The sequence below is a fragment of the Mus musculus genome, chromosome X (assembly GCF_000001635.26).
Source record: "Mus musculus strain C57BL/6J chromosome X, GRCm38.p6 C57BL/6J".
NCBI lineage: Eukaryota > Metazoa > Chordata > Mammalia > Rodentia > Muridae > Mus > Mus musculus.
Window position 1 is genome coordinate 14,513,865 of NC_000086.7, and position 12,691 is coordinate 14,526,555.

Genomic DNA, 12,691 nt, shown 5'->3' on the forward strand with positions numbered 1-12,691 from the left:
GGCGTAGTAATGGGGTGATGGGCGAGCAACAAATCAGGAGCTGACACGCCACATCAAGTGCTGAAACGCCATGGCTGAGGGCTATATAAGCAACACCATTTTCCAGGTTCGGGGTCTTCCCTCCTGAAGAAGCAATAAAGCTTGCCACAGAAGAACCGGTGGTTGCGTCTTTCTTGCCGGTTGAGTGGGACGTGACAAGTGGCACCGAGGAACCCAGGAACTTTATACCATCACACTGACGCAAGGGAGATACCCCGTTCGCGAGGCCGGTTCAGAACTGTGGGACACGTAAGGCTCTGTAAGGTACATACAGTCTTGAAATTTCTCCAGAGTTAGACGCCCTTTTGATTGTTTTCACAGGGATTATTCCTTCCCTTTCGGTTTCGTTTTGCTTCCACCGCTGGAACTGCTGACTGGTTCTCAGTCGCGGTCAGGGTTGGACAGCGACCAGTATGGGAATCTCCCACTCTGTAGTAAAGGCCTTATGGTCGATCTTTAAGCAGTGTGGCCTGAAAATCGCCACTAAGACTATAGAGGGATTTGTCAGGGAGATAGACCATGTGGCATCATGGTATGCTTGCTCAGGGTCATTAACTGTCGCTTTATGGGACAAACTGAAAGGAGATCTAGTTAGGGAACAACAGAACGGCAAACTTAAAGCAGGGACCATGCCATTGTGGAAACTGGTAAGATCGTGCTTAACAGATGAGGATTGTAAGCGAATGGTTGATGCAGGGCTGAAGATCCTGGAGGAAGTTCAAGACAGTCTATCAGAGGCAGAGCAGGGAGAGAGAGTAAGAGTTGAAACAAAACAAGGTGCACTGAAGAATAAAGGCCTTTCCATGGGCCTTGAGCCCTAGGAAAAGAGAAATAAGGGAAAAAATGCCCTGGGAAAGCTTAGAAAAAGGGATGGAAAGGGAGAGAAGTAGAGAGATTGAGCTGGAGAGGCACATAAGGAAAGGAGTCTCTACCCGCCGTTAGATGAGTTCAAGGCACTAGCTGTCAGTAGCTCAGAATCGGATAAGGAACTTAGCTCCTCTGAGGAAACAGACTTAGAGGAAGAAGAAGTGGCAGGCTATGAGGGAGAAAGATACCAGCCAGATGAAAGACGAATAATCAGTTACAGAATAACATAAAAGCAGCCATTACTCATTTTGGGAAAGAACCTCATATGCTAAGTGTGCCTTATACCTCTGCTCAAGTTCAAACCCTGGCAGCAACAACTAATGATTGGGCAGTCTTGGTTGCCTCCTATTCAGGACAAATTGATAATCATTATCCAAAACATCCAATTTTACAGTTTGCCTTAAGCCAAGCCATAGTGTTTCCAGTAGTAACAGCCAAACACCCACTTCCGGATGGGGTGGTAGTGTATACAGATGGATCAAAATCTGGTATAGGTGCATATGTAGTAAATGGCCAAGTAACATCTAAACAATATAATGAGACATCACCCCAAGTTGTAGAGTGTTTGGTAGTTCTAGAGGTCCTTGAAACTTTTCCGGGACCGCTCAATATTGTATCTGATTCCTTATATGTGTTTAATGCAGTTAATACGCTTGAAGTTGCTGGCTTAATTAGACCCTCTAGCAAGCTTGCTCACATTTTTCAGCAAATTCAGTCAGCCCTGTTACATAGAAGACATCTTGTGTATATTACTCATGTTAGGGCTCATTCTGGCCTTCCTGGCCCCATGTCTCATGGAAATGACTTGGCAGACAAAGCCACTAAAATCATGGCTGCTGCTCTGTCCTCTCAGGCAGAGGCTGCAAGGGAGTTTCATAAACGCTTCCACGTGATGGCTGAAACATTATGCCGCCGTTTCACTTTAACCAGGAAAGAAGCTCGTGACATTGTCACCCAATGTCAAAATTGTTGTCAATTTTTGCCTACTCCTCATGTAGGGGTAAACCCCTGAGGCATCAGGCCATTACAGGTCTGACAAATGGATGTCACTCATATTTCCTCCTTTGGAAGAAATCAATATTTACATTTTTCCATTGACACCTGCTCTGGTGTTATGTTTGCTACACCTTTAACAGGTGAGAAAGCCTTTCATGTTATACAGCACTGTTTAGAAGCTTCGAGTGCTTGGGGCAAGCCCACACTCCTTAAAACTGATAATGGGCCAGCATATACCTCTACTAAATTTCAGCAAATTTGTCATCAAATGGATGTCACTCACCTGACTGGCCTTCCTTATAATCCTCAAGGACAAGGCATTGTGGAACATGCCCACCATACACTCAAGTCTTATTTTATAAAACAAAAAGGGGGAGTTGACGAGACTCTGCCATCAGTGCGAAGAGTAGCTGTATGCACGACACTCTTCACACTTAATTTTTTGAATCTTGACGAGCAAGGTCGCTCTGCAGCTGATCGACATAGCTCAGACCCTGATAGACCAAAAGAAATGGTGAAATGGAAGGATGTCTTATCTGGTCTGTGGAAAGACCCAGATCCTATTTTGATAAGATCCAGGGGAGCTGTTTGTGTTTATCCACAGAGTGAAGACAACCCATTTTGGCTGCCAGAACGACTCACCTGAAAGATAGTAATCAAGGATGGTGTGGAAGATGCTGACCTCCCGAGGACTACTCCTGGTCCTGACAATGCTGAACTTGTCTCAGGTTCCTAGTATGATGGGCGAACAGAGATGGGCCATTCTCTTGACTTTCCCTAAACCAATGCCAGTTCGCCATGATGCTATAGTTTTTCCAAAATTCTTTACTACTAATAAAACATTAGATTTACCATATCTACCCTATGATCCCACCCGAGCACCATTAGGAAAAAATCGCTCTTTATTAGAACAGGGTTCTTTATGTTTTCAAATTAATGGACCAGGAAAATGTATCAACCTCACAGCCTTGGGGATGTTTAATGAGCACCGAGGAGGCTGGGTGAGCACAATCCAAGATACTTCGAACGCAGATATGACCATTACAAATCAGACCTTCTGGCAGGAGGCAATTTGGGTTAATGGTACATTTCTACCACCTAACTTTTCAGACAAAGAACACCAACCCCCAACCAAAAATAGCCCCTCATTGTAGCTTGGAAGATGAAGGGCTGATCCTGCCTTGGTCTGAATGTCAATCCTCCATCACTCGTTGGGCAGATCAGAGTAAAACCTTTTCCTTTTCTCCCAACATGATGGCTGACCCAGAGAAGGAATTTGTTATGAAAAAGGGACTTTTCATACAGGACTTTAGAATGCATCCCTTTCAAAAGTAGGTGCTTTGTGGAGTCAATGGCAGTTGTAGAGAACTCAATTCTTTGATCTTTTTTTTAATTAGGTATTTTCCTCGTTTACATTTTCAATGCTATCCCAAAGGTTCCCCCATACTCACCCCCCCAAACCCCTACCCATCCACTCCCCCTTTTTGGCCTGGCGTACCCCTGTACTGGGGCATATAAAGTTTGCAAGTCCAATGGGCCTCTCTTTGCAGTGATGGCCGACTAGGCCATCTTTTGATACATATGCAGCTAAAGACAAGAGCTCCCGGGTACTGGTTAGTTCATAATGTTGTTCCACCTATAGGGTTGCAGTTCCCTTTAGCTCCTTGGGTAATTTCTCTAGCTCCTCCATTGGGGGCCGTGTGACCCATCCAATAGCTGACTGTGATCATCCACTTCTGTGTTTGCTAGGCCCCGGCAGAGTCTCACAAGAGAGAGCTATATCTAGGTCCTTTCAGCAAAAACTTGCTAGTGTATGCAATGGTATCAGCATTTGGAAGCTGATTATGGGATGGATCCCTGCATATGGCAATCACTAGATGGTCCATCCTTTCGTCACAGCTCCAAATTTTGTCTCTGTAACTCCTTCCATGGGGGTTTTGTTCCCATTTCTAAGAAAGGGTAAAGTGTCCACACTTTGGTCTTCGTTCTTCTTGAATTTCATGCGTTTGGCAAGTTGTATCTTATATCTTGGGTATCCTAAGTTTCTGGGCTAATATCCACTTATCAGTGAGTACATATTGTGGGAGTTCCTTTGTGATTGGGTTACTTCACGAAGGATGATACCCTCCAGGTCCATCCATTTGCCTAGGAATTTGATAAATTCATTTTTTTAATAGCTGAGTAGTATTCCATTGTGTAAATGTACCACATATTCTGTATCCGTTCCTCTGTTGAGGGGCATTTGGGTTCTTTCCAGCTTCTGGCTATTATAAACAAGGCTGCTATGAACATAGTGGAGCATGTGTCCTTCTTACCAGTTGGGGCTTCTTCTGGATATATGCCCAGGAGAGGTATTGCAGGATCCTCCAGTAGTACTATGTCCAATTTTCTGAGGAACTGCCAGACTGATTTCCAGAGTGGTTGTACAAGCTTGCAATCCCAACAACAATGGAGGAGTGTTCCCCTTTCTCCACATGCTCAACAGCATCTGCTGTCACCTGAGTTTTTGATCTTAGCCATTCTGACTGGAGTGTAGTGGAATCTCAGTGTTGTTTGATTTGCATTTCCCTGATGATTAAGGATGTTGAACATTTTTTCAGGTGCTTCTCTGTCATTCAGTATTCCTCAGGTGAGAATTCTTTGTTCAGCTCTGAGCCCCATTTTTTAATGGGGTTATTTGATTTTATGGAGTCCACCTTCTTGAGTTCTTTATATATATTGGATATTAGTCCCCTATCCGATTTGGGATAGGTAAAGATCCTTTCCCAATCTGTTGGTGGCCTTTTTGTCTTATTTACGGTGTCTTTTGCTTTGCAGAAGCTTTGCAATTTTATGAGGTCCCATTTACCGATTCTTGATCTTACAGCACAAGCCATTGCTGTTCTATTCAGGAATTTTTCCACTGTACCCATATCTTCGAGGCTTTTCCCTAATTTCTCCTCTATAAGTTTCAGTGTCTCTGGGTTTATGTGGAGTTCCTTAATCTACTTAGATTTGACCTTAGTACAAGGAAATAGAAATGGATCAATTCACATTCTTCTACATGATAACCGCCAGTTGTGCCAGCACCATTTGTTGAAAATGCTGTCTTTTTTCCACTGGATGGTTTTAGCTCTCTTGTCAAAGATCAAGTGACCATAGGTGTTTGGATTCATCTCTGGTTCTTCAATTCTGTTCCATTGGTCTACTTGTCTGTCACTATACCAGTACCATGCAGTTTTGATCACAATTGCTCTGTAGTACAGTTTTAGGTCCGGCATGGTGATTCCACCAGAGGTTCTTTATCCTTGAGAAGAGTTTTTGATATCCTCGGTTTTTTGTTATTCCAGATGAATCTGCCGATTGAACTTTCTAATTCGTTGAAGAATTGAGTTGGAATTTTGATGGGGATTGCATTGAATCTGTAGATTGCTTTTGGCAAGATAGCAATTTTTACAATGTTGATCCTGCCAATCCATGAGCATGGGAGATCTTTCCATCTTCTGAGATCTTCTTTAATTTCATTCTTTAGAGACTTGAAGTTCTTATCATACAGATCTTTCACTTCCTTAGTTAGAGTCATGCCAAGGTATTTTATATTATTTGTGACTATTGAGAAGGGTGTTGTTTTCCTAATTTCTTTCTCAGCCTGTTTATCCTTTGTGTACAGAAAGGCCATTGACTTGTTTGAGTTAATTTTATATCCAGCTACTTCACCAAAGCTGTTTATCAGGCTTCTCTGGTGGAATTTTTAGGGTCACTTATATATACTATCATATCATCTGCAAAAAGTGATATTTTGACTTCTTCCTTTCCAATTTGTATCCCCTTGATCTCCTTTTGTTGTCTAATTGCTCTGGCTAGGACGTCAAGTACAATGTTGAATAGGTAGGGCGAGAGTGGACAGCCTTGTCTAGTCCCTGATTTTAGTGGGATTGCTTCCAGATTCTCACCATTTACTTTGATGTTGGCTATTGGTTTGCTGTAGATTGCTTTTATCATGTTTAGGTATGGGCCTTGAATTCCTGATCTTTCCAAGACTTTTATCATGAATGGATGTTGGATTTTGTCAAATGCTTTCTCAGCATCTACTGAGATGATCATGTGGTTTTTGTCTTTGAGTTTGTTTATATACTGGATTACATTGATCGATTTCTGTATATTGATCCATCCCTGCATCCCTGGGATGAAACCTACTTGGTCAGGATGGATGATTGTTTTCATGTGTTCTTGGATTCGGTTAGCAAGAACTTTAGTGAGGATTTTTGCATCGATATTCATAAGGGTAATTGGTCTGAAGTTCTCTATCTTTGATGGGTCTTTTTGTGGTTTAGGTATCAGAGTAATTGTGGCTTCATAGAATGAGTTGGGTAGAGTACCTTCCGTTTCTATTTTGTGGAATAGTTTGTGAAGAACTGGAATTAGGTCTTCTTTGAAGGTCTGATAGAACACTAAACCCGTCTGTTCCTGGGCTTTTTTGGCTGGGAGACTATTAATGACTGCTTCTATTTCTTTAGGGGATATAGGACTGTTGAGATCATTAACCTGATCTTGATTTAGCTTTGGTACCTGGTATCTCGTCTAGAAACTTCTCCATTTCATCCAGGTTTTCCAGTTTTGTTGAGTATAGCCTTTTGTAGAAGGATCCGACGGTGTTTTGAATTTCTTCAGGATCTGTTGTTATGTCTCCCTTTTCATTTCTGATTTTGTTAATTACGATGCTTTCCCTGTGCCCTCTAGTGAGTCTGGCTAAGGGTTTACCTATCTTGTTGATTTTCTCAAAGAACCAGCTTCTTGATTGGTTGATTCTTTGAATAGTTCTTCTTGTTTCCACTTGGTTGATTTCACCCCTGAGTTTGATCATTTCCTGCCTTCTCCTCCTCTTGGGTGAATTTGCTTCCTTTTCTTCTAGAACTTTTAGGTGTGTTGTCAAGCTGCTAATGTGTGCTCTCTCTAGTTTCTTTTTGTAGGCACTCAGAGCTATGAGTGTTCCTCTTAGGAATGCTTTCATTGTGTCCCATAAGTTTGGGAATGTTGTGGCTTCATTTTCATTAAATTCTAAAAAGTCCTTAATTTCTTTCTTTATTCCTTCCTTGACCAAGGTATCATTGAGAAGAGTGTTGTTCAGTTTCCACGTGATTGTTGGCTTTCTATTATTTATTTTGTTATTGAACATCAGCCTAAGTCCATGGTGATCTGATGGGATACATGGAACAATTTCAACATTTTTGTATATGTTGAGGCTTGTTTTGTGAACAATTATGTGGTCAATTTTAGAGAAGGTACCATGAGGTGCTGAGCAGAAGGTATATCCTTTTGTTTTAGGATAAAATGTTCTGTAGATATCTGTTAAGTCCATTTGTTTCATCACTTCTGTTAGTTTCACTGTGTCCCTGTTTAGTTTCTGTTTCCATGATCTGTCCATTGGTGAAAGTGGTGTGTTGAAGTCTCCCACTATTATTGTGTGAGGTGCAATGTGTGCTTTGAGCTTTACTAAAGTTTCTTTAATGAATGTGGCTGCCCTTGTATTTGGAGCATAGATATTCAGAATTGAGAGTTCCTCTTGGAGCATTTTCCCTTTGATGAGTATGAAGTGCCCCTCCTTGTCTTTTTTAATTATTTTGGGTTGGAATTCGATTTTGTTAGATATTAGAATGGCTACTCCAGCTTGTTTCTTCATACCATTTGCTTGGAAAATTGTTTTCCAGCCTTTCATTCTGAGGTAGTGTCTATCTTTTTCTCTGAGATGAGTTTCCTGTAAGCAGCAAAATATTGGGTCTTGTTTGTGTAGCCAGTTTGTTAGTCTATGTCTTTTTATTAGGGAGTTGAGTCTGTTGATATTAAGAGATATTAAGGAAAAGTAATTGTTGCTTCCTGTTATTTTTGTTGTTAAAGTTGGCATTCTGTTCTTGTGGCTGTCTTCTTTTAGTTTTGTTGAGGGATTATCTTCTTGTTTTTTCTAGGGCGTGGTTCCCGTCCTTGTATTGGTTTTTTTCTGTTATTATCCTTTGAAGGGCTGGATTCGTGGAGAGATAATGGGTGAATTTAGTTTTGTCGTGGAATACTTTGGTTTCTCCATCTATGGTAATTGAGAGTTTGGCTGGGTATAGTAGCCTGGGCTGGAATTTGTGTTCTCTTAGTGTCTGTATAACATCTGTCCAGGCTCTTCTGGCTTTCATAGTCTCTGGTGAAAAATCTTGTGTAATTCTAATAGGCTTGCCTTTATATGTTACTTGACCTTTTTCCCTTACTGCTTTTAGTATTCTATCTTTATTTAGTGCATTTGATGTTCTGATTATTATGTGTCTGGAGGAATTTCTTTTCTGGTCCAGTCTATTTGGAGTTCTGTAGGCTTCTTGTATGTTCATGGGCATCTCTTTCTTTAGATTTGGGAAGTTTTCTTCAATAATTTTGTTGAAGATGTTTGCTGGTTTTTTGAGTTGAAAATCTTCATTCTCTTCCACTCCTATTATCCATAGGTTTGGTCTTCTTATTGTGTCCTGGATTTCCTGGATGTTTTGAGTTAGGATCTTTTTGCATTTTCCATTTTCTTTGACTGTTGTGCCGATGTTCTCTATGGAATCTTCTGCACCTGAGATTCTCTCTTCCATCTCTTGTATTCTGTTGCTGATGCTGGCATCTATGGTTCCAGATTTCTTTCCTAGGGTTTCTATCTCCAGAGTTGCCTCACTTTGGGTTTTCTTAATTGTGTCTACTTCCCTTTTTAGGTCTAGTATGGTTTTGTTCATTTCCATCACCTGTTTGGATCTGTTTTCCTGTTTTTCTATAAGGACTTCTACCTGTTTGGTTTTGTTTTCCTGTTTTTCTTTAAGGACTTGTAACTCTTTAGCAGTGTTCTCATGTATTTCTTTAAGTGAGTTATTAAATTCCTTCTTTATGTCCTCTACCATCATCATGAGATATGCTTTTAAATCCAGGTCTACCTTTTCAGGTGTGTTAGCGTGCCCTGGACTGGGCGAAGTGGGCATTCTGGGTTCTGATGATGGTGAGTGGTCCTGGTTTCTTTTCGTAGGATTCTTACGTTTACCTTTTGCCATCTGGCAATCTCTGGCGTTAGTTGTTATAGTTGTCTTTGTTTAGAGATTGTTCCTCTGGTGATTTTGTTACCCTCTATCAGCAGACATGGGAGACTAGCTCTCTCCTCTGAGTTTAAGTGGTCAGAGCAGTCTCTGCAGACAAGCTCTCCTCTTTCAGGGAAGGTGCACAGTTATCTGGTGTTTGGACCTCCTCCTGGCTGAAGATAAATGCCCAAACCAGGATCTTTCCCAGAAGCTGTGTTGCTTTGGCCAGGAAGGTGGCCGGTTGTCTGGAGCCAAAGATGGTGCCTCCTCAGAAGCTCTGTGGCTCTCGCCTGTCCCAGAGACTGCTGGCCTCTGTATTCCACACCCTCACCCGTGCAGCCTGCCCTCTGCGGAGTCCCGGAACCAAGGTGGCTCCCGACGGAGCCTAAGGCAGAAACCTCTCGGGCCGGGCGGACCCCTGTGCTCTCACCAGGAAGGTGGCCGGCTGTCTGGAGCCGAAGTTGGCGCTGCCCAATTCTTTGATCTTTATCCAGGGAGGAGCGGCTAGAAAGGCTTCTTTTACTGGCATCTCAAGATTTGCTCAGTATTGGGGAATACATGCTGCCTCCCTGGACTCTTATGGATATACTTAATACCAGTGTAGAGATCACTAGATTCAATAAAACTTTGGAAAACCAGATTAATTATCCACCTACCCCAGTTTGTGTTTACCCCTTCTTGTTTATTCTTTCAAATGATTCATTTGAAGTCTGTTTCAGTGATTCTTGTTGGATTTCTCAATATTGGGATGTAACAAAGGACACCCGTGCCATTGTGGCACGGATCCCATGTTGGATCCCTGTTCCGGTGGAAACACCCTCCACCTTATCCCTGTTTCGACAAAAAAGAGATTTTGGCATTACTGCTGCCGTAATCATAGCAATTTCAGCCAGTGCAGCTGCTGCTACAGCTGCAGGGTATGCTATGGCTAGTACGGTTCAATCAGGCACAAAATTAAATCAGCTTTCAGCAGATCTGACTGATGCCATCAACTGTCCAAACTTCTGCTGGTACAAGTTAAAGGGAGGGCTGATGATTTTGAATCAGCGCCTTGACCTGGCGGAGGAACAGATAGGCGTCCTATACCAGATGGCACAGTTGGGTTGTGAAAGAAAGTTGGGTGCTCTGTGTATTACCAGTGTACAATATGAAAATTTTACTCATGCAGCAAATCTGTCTAGACAGCTTTCCTTGTATCTTGCAGGAAATTGGTCCGAGGGATTCGATGAGACTCTTGAGGCCCTGAGGGTGGCAGTTTTAAAGATCAACTCAATGCGAGTGGACCTGTCATTGACAGAGGGCCTCTTCTCCTGGATTTCATCTGCATTTTCTTATTTTAAGGAGTGGGTGGGGGTAGGTTTATTTGGTGTTACCACCTGCTGTGGACTTGTGTTCATGCTCTGGTTGGTTTGCAAGCTCAGAACCCAACAAATGACAAGGTTGTGATAGCTCAAGCACTTGCTGCCATTGAGCACGGGGCCTCCCCCAAAATCTGGCTCAAGAATTAGTTAACATTGGTGGCTGGCCTCTTTTGTAGAGTTCGCCCTAGGTCATTTAGTAGTTACTGACACATAGCACTGCAGTATCCAGGGACGGGCAACTTTCCTCATGCACAGAACAACCTAAGACACGGGGCCCAGTGGCGATAGGGTTACCCTATGACGGGAAAGGCTGTGACATTAGAGGAACCACCTAAGACAGGAGCCACAGCGGATGGGCATAATTACACAGACCTAGTCCAGCCTCATTTTAATAAAACAAAAAGGGGGAGATGTGGAGAGCCATGCCACGAGCAATCGCCATTATAAGATGGCACTGGCCTCCGCTGTGCCTAACTAGTAAACAAGCCTTGTATGCAGGTGCGAGAGTGAAGTCACGCCTAGTCACTGCAAATCTCTGGGCGTAGTAATGTGGTGATGGGCGAGCAATGAATCAGGAGCTGACACGCCACATCAGGTGCTGAAACGCCATGGCTGAGGGCTATATAAGCAACGCCATTTTCCAGGGTCGGGATCTCCCTTCCTGAAGAAGCAATAAAGCTTGCCGCAGAAGAACTGGTGGTTGCGTCTTTCTTGCCGGTCGAGCGGGATGCGACAATCACAGATATGAAATCAGGTTCCATCTTTCTGTTACATCCAAGAAATATACCTTAAAATCAAGGATAAGCATCATCTCAGGGTAAAACAATAGAAAAACTATTCCAAGTAAAGGTACCTAAGAGAACAGCCAGTATAGCCATTTTAATATCTGACAGAATAGACTTTGAACCCAAAATTAATCCAAAGAGATGGGGGTGAGGGGCACTGCATACTCATCAATGGGATAATCCAACAAGAGGAAATTGTAATTTTGAACATTTATATACCAAAAAGAAGGATATTCAAGTTCATAATAGAAATATTGCTACAGCTTAAATCAAATAGTAACCATCACACTGAGAGTGGAAGATTTTAGTTCCCTATTCTCACCAGCATATAGACCATATAGACAAAATTAAAAAGAAAAATGCTGGAGCCAACTAATTGTCATAAAACAAATGAACCTTAGCAATGTACAGAATATTTCACTCACATGAGAATATACCTTCGTATTGAGCACATCATGGAATTTTATCTACAATTGACCACATATTTGAACACAAAGCAAATCTCACCAGATACTAGAACATTGAAATTATACCTTGTATCTTATCTGACCACCATAGATAAGCTGGTCATAAACAACAACAGAAGCAACAGAAAGCTTACAAATTCATTGAAGCTGAACAACTTACTACTTAATGAAAAATATAGCTAGATAAAAAAAATAATACACAAAATTGGTAGCCTTCCTATATTCAGAGGACTAATTGACTGAAAAGGAAATCAGGAAAACCACACATTGTATAACAGTAGCAAATAATATAAACTCTCCTGGGGTAACTCTAATTAACCAAATGAAATTGAAGATGATATCAAAAGATGCAAAGATCTGCCATGCTCATGGATTTGTAGAATTAATATAGTGGAAATGACCTACCAAAAGCAATCTTCAGATTCAGTGAAATCTCCATCAAAATCCCAACACAGTTCTTCAAAGATCTTGAAAGGTCAATTTTTTTCTTCATATGAAAATGCAAAAAATCCAAGTATAGGTAAAATAAGTCTGCATAATAAAAGAACAGCTGGAGGTATTGCCATCCAAACCTAAAGTCGTAAAAACAGCAATGAATTGGTGCAAAAACAGATGCACTGATCAATGGAACAAAATTGAAAACACAGACATAAATCCATACACCTATAGACACCTAATTCTTGAAAAAGATGCCAGAAATACACACTGGGGAAAAGACATCAACTTTAACAAATGGTGCTGGTCAAACTTGATGACTGCATGCATGTAGATGAATCCAAATAGATGCATACATATTACACTGTACAAACCTCAACTCCAAATAGGTTAAAAACCTCAACATAAAACCAGATGCACTGCATGTGGTAGAAGAGAATGTGAAAAATAGTGTTGAACTCATTGGCACAGAACATTGTTAGTACAGAACTAAGATCAATAATTAATAAATGAGACCTCATGAAACAAAGAAGTTTCTGCATGATAAAGGACACTGTTATTTGGTCAAAGTATCAGCATATAGAATGGGAAAAGATTTTACCAACTAAACATCTGATACACAAAATCCATAAATAAATAAATAAATAAATAAATAAATAAATAAATAGATAAAATAAGAT